This window comes from Mustela nigripes, chromosome 5 (assembly GCF_022355385.1).
Source record: "Mustela nigripes isolate SB6536 chromosome 5, MUSNIG.SB6536, whole genome shotgun sequence".
In the NCBI taxonomy this organism is placed as follows: domain Eukaryota; kingdom Metazoa; phylum Chordata; class Mammalia; order Carnivora; family Mustelidae; genus Mustela; species Mustela nigripes.
The window spans coordinates 101,674,924-101,679,959 of NC_081561.1; the positions used below are offsets into that span (position 1 = coordinate 101,674,924).

Below are 5,036 nucleotides of genomic sequence, written 5' to 3' on the forward strand. Positions count from 1 at the left end.
GCAAAAAAAAATTGCTTCCCACATACCTATATGAATCGCTGTATGCTTTATGTTCTGTTAAAAACAAACATGACTATGAAGAGGACTTCATTGTTTAAATCTTGATTATGACTCTGCAGTAGCTCATTTGTTTGTATATTCTTTAATGCAGTGTAGGCCAATTTGACACTTACAAGATAACAGAATAATTTCCTGTTATGAATGCATTTCTTAATAGTAACCTGAAAGAAATATAGGAAACTTTGTAAGAAGGTAATAAAGAAAAATGGTAAAGACATTGAAGAAAATGCTCTTGGCTCCAGGAGGCAGAGAGAGTGACAAGGTCAGCTTATAGTGATAAAGAAGGATCAGAGTTCTATAGGTATGATTTCAGGAAAGTACATCTAACTTGGACCCTTAGTTTCCACATCTGTAAAGTGGGGATAATAATAATACCTGCCTGATAGTATTATTATGATGATGATACCAGATTATGTTTGTAAATAATTTAATGCAGTGCTAGGACAGGTACATAGCAAACATACACTAGATTCAATTACTAAAGTGAAAATTAAGCTTTCTACTGAAATGGGGTTTAAGAAGTTCTGTCATTTCCATCTTGATTTACTTAATCTCTCTATCTAAATAATTCAGTCTAGATCAGCAGATTATCTTTGGGAAACCTTTATTGAGAAAGTCATTTCTCTGTCACATCATCCATTAACATAATGTTGCAGCTCTGGCTTATTCAGTGAGGCTTTGTTACATAAAAATGGAGCTATTGATATTATTGACTATTAATGAATGCTTATTCCATATTATAACTTACTGTTTCCACAAAATATAATCTATTTTAATAACTGAGATGAACCACGATTTTATAAAAGAAGAAATGAGTTTCTATATTCAATTTCTTAAACTAACCGGGCACTCAGCATATAGCTTTAATTAAGTTATTTGCCTAGAGGCCAATCAATAATTAATTCCCCCATTCAAAGGCTATGACTTGGATGTTTCTCTTAAAGCATGCCAATTAAAAATAGAAAAGCCAAACTATAAAACAGGTATATGTTTATTGACAAGTTAGAAGGTGTTGCCAGCCTTTCTTAACAAGCTCCTTGAAAATATTGCTTTATTTGAAAAGAAACCTTAATTCCCCTTGATCATGGCACTTAAGTCTTAGCATTATATTCCTGCTCGGTAATACATACTCAGCTCATGGTGATTAATTCCCTCATAGCTTGTGGTGATTAGGGAGAATCATAATAGACCATAAACTTGGTATGAGCTGACCAAGATAGAAAGAATAACTTTGAATTATTCTTATTAATTTAACCCATATGTTTTAGAAAACTAGTGATAAGCTGGTTGCCCTGAAGTATCTACTACTATAAGATGATAAGTTTTAACACACTTTACTAACAACTTTGAAATGGAGTTTTGAGAGAAAGGAAACTATGAATTTATCTAAAATATAAGGCTAACGATTATAATTCCACTTGCTCACTGTGTTCTAGCACCACGGGCTTCCTGGCTGATCTTACACAAGCCTGAAGCTTTGCATTTGCTGTGGCCTCTGCCTGGCATGCTCTTCCCTTGGATATTTGCCTCACTTCTTCACTTTGCTCAATGTCATTTTCTCAGAGTTGCTTAATCTGATCCCTCCCATGTAAAATTACACACTACAGTGTTCTTAATTTTCTTTTATCTGCTCTGTTTCTCTCTACCATGCTAAACTAGTCATCTTCCAATGTACTATATATCTTAACATTTGTTCATTGTAGACTCCATCAAATGTAGACTCCAGGAAGCCAGCGAGTTTTATTTGCTCTACTCGTGCTGTATTGCCAGTACCTAAAATATTGTCAAATAGCTAGTGAAAACTGGATAAATATTTGTTGAATGAATAGATGCATCAATAAATGTAGAAGTAAATATAGAGGATTCAACATACTAGGTTAAGCACCTAGAAACTCCTATCACTTTCTAGCTTGTGTTCTATATAATTTTTAAGTCCTCACATAACTCTGGTCTTTTGTTTATGAAATTTTCCCACTCTCTGAAGTCTACAACATGTAATTTAGCTTTTAATTGTAGTCTGCCTTATTCCTAAGTAATTTCATATATGTGTTTTTACCCTCTTTGAGGTCATAATATTTTTAGACGAGGATGTTGTACATTCCCTTTTGTGTTATGCTTTATAACCTCTGGTCTCTTTATCTAATAGAACTGCCATTTCCATGGTATCTCTTTCTATCTAATATTTCACACTCACTTATAATCTAACAAACAAAAAGTCAACAACTAAGTCATAAAAACGAAATAGACAATTCTTGATGCCCAAATTTTGAAAGTCTGATAAAATGAAAATGTATCATCATTTCTGGAAAGAGATCAAAGCACCTATTTTTTAATTTTATGAAACCAACCAGCAGAGGGAGCAAGAGAGATATTTAAGTGTGTTCTGTTTCTTCCTGCAGACCTTCTACTATGGTTGCTGTCTAGACCTTGGCTGTATTTTTAATATATACTCCCCCTAATCCCCAGGAAGAAATTCTGCTGGATAATTACCACATACCTGTGAAGTCAGTTCTAAGAGATTCTACTTGCACAATTTCTTTCTTCAATCTCGAGTCCCATGAAAACCTCAAAAGCTACCATGTAACAAACCAGGAATAAAATTTTAGGCCTTCAAAACTCTATCTAGGTAGAGCAGGAATTAGGGCAAAGACATTTTGAATGAATAAAATAATGAGATTTCTAGCTATTATGATAAATGGCATTAATGAATTTCTTCTGTGTTCTGGCTTATCTAAAATATTTTGAGAGCTTTTCACCATACTCTAATGGAGATTTTACTACATTCATAGTAAAATTGTATTTTTTATATGATTAGGAAATAACAAAGAGGAGGTTCCTTTAAAAAGAATTCTTTATATTCTTTTATATGTATATGTGTGTGAATAGTGCATATATACTATATATGATATATTTCTACATTCCCATAAAAATATCTCTTAAAACATTATAGATCAAAAGAGTTTCTCATTATCTTGGATATTTTGGTTTAGATAATTCTGTTAAGCATAATAATGAAGATGGCCAAAGACTTGTGTGTGGTTTACAGTGTCCACTGCAAAAGCTTTAAGAATGTCATATTTGCATTATTTGAATGAGTTCAATATGAGGACTCTTTGGATGTATAAGACCTTATTACCCAAACTGTGCCTTGGGTTTAATGAAGATATATATATCTTAATTAAATATATATATATTATATTTACATATGTATATAAATATTTTATATATATAAAATATATATTTTTAAAAATTTATTTTAGAGAGAGCACACATGAGCTGGGGGGAAGGGGTAGTGGAGAGGGAGAAGTAGAGAAACTGGGCAGGGGGCCTGAAGTGTGAAGTGTAGCTGGATCCACAACCCTGAGGTCATGACCTGAGCCAAAATCAAGAGCCGGACACTGAAGCAACTGAGCCACGCAGGTGCCCTTTTGATGAAGTTATGTTAAAGTACAGCCACAAGAAGGAAGAAGCAAAAAAGAAGAAAAACCTGTGATAATGCAAAGCTAATATGAATTTAATATGAATCATTTTATTCATCTCCTGAAGAATATCAAAAGGGAAAAGAAGTATTATAGGGCATTTCATTTCCTTTTAATTATTTTTATTAACATATAATGCATTATTTGCTCCAAGAGTACAGGTCTGTGAATCATCAGGCTTACACATGTCACAGCATTTTGTTTTTAAGGGAATGTCATTATAACTAATATCATTCATGTAGTTTCTTTTGTGTTGAGGTTGTATAAACTCTTACAGCAGCAAAATGTATCACAAACTTTGGGAATTTCCAGATATCATGGCATGGTGGACATCTTTATCACTCCTGTAATTCTTGACTTTAGGTAGGATTACATCTGACTGAGTTATTTGAGTTGATCTCCAAACACAAGTCATATGAAGCTTCCTCCCCTCCCCCCTTTTTAAAGTTTTTATTTATTCGAGAGAGAGAGAACATGAGAGGGTGAAGAGCAGAGGTAGAAGCAGACTCCCCACTGAGTAAGGAGCTCGATGCGGGACTCCATCCCAGGACTCCAGCATCATGACCTGAGCGGAAGATAGAGGCTTAACTGACTGGGCCACCCAGGTGCCCTCATGGGGATCTCTTTTACCGGGAATGCATCAATATGGGCTACATTTGCACCAAAACCATGAGGAAGGTGGTGCGGGTCATCACGGAGAAGTACTACATGTTGCCTGAGCAATGACTTCCACACCAACAACACTGTGTGTGGGGACATCGCCGTAATTCCCAGCAAGAAGCTCTGCAGCAAGATAGCAGGCTGGCTCACGCATCTGATGGGCGGGAATCAGGGAGGTCTGGTGAGAGGTATCTGCATCAAACTGCAGGAGGAGAGAGGAAGAAAAGATAATTATGTCCCTGAAGTCTCAGTCCTGGAGCCGGAGATCATCACGGTGGATCCTGATGCCAAAGAACCATGGAAGCCCTTCTTTGGCATTCTGTGAAAACTGTGGGTCTCTCAGCCTGCAACTGGGATGAATTTCAAAACACCACGTGGAGTTGTTTGAATCATTCGGCTGTACTGTAATATCTTCCATAAACCCTGGAAAAAAAATTCATATAGAGATACCCCTGACTAAGGGTAATGAGATTATTTTTAGGAGGAGTAGATTGGATATGTGTATGTGTGTATGTCTGTGTGTATCTGTTTGACTGCTCAACAACAGAAATAACCTTCACATTTGTCTCCTCAAGGGAGGGACAAACATTCTAACTATTGTGAAAGTCTTTTTTTCCCCTTGTTGTCTATTTCTGTCCTGTAGTGAATTAGTTTTTATTACCATGTGGTCATTCCTTGTGCTGGAGGCATAAACTGGGAGGGCCACTGGACCTCTGAGGGGGACACCTTGTCTGTCTCCTGGCTGGGTAGTTGGGTTGTGCAACTCATGGAAAGAACAGCATTACGGCTTGAGAAGAACACACCACTGAGTGTTTTGTAAGAACATCTAGGAGAGAA

The 5,036-nt window shown here is 36.0% G+C and overlaps 1 pseudogene; it reads left to right on the forward strand.

Moving 5' to 3' along the window:
- The first annotated feature begins 4,184 nt into the window (after window positions 1-4,184).
- LOC132017432 (small ribosomal subunit protein eS17-like) lies at window positions 4,185-4,587 on the forward strand (annotated as a pseudogene).
- The last annotated feature ends 449 nt before the right edge of the window (window positions 4,588-5,036 follow it).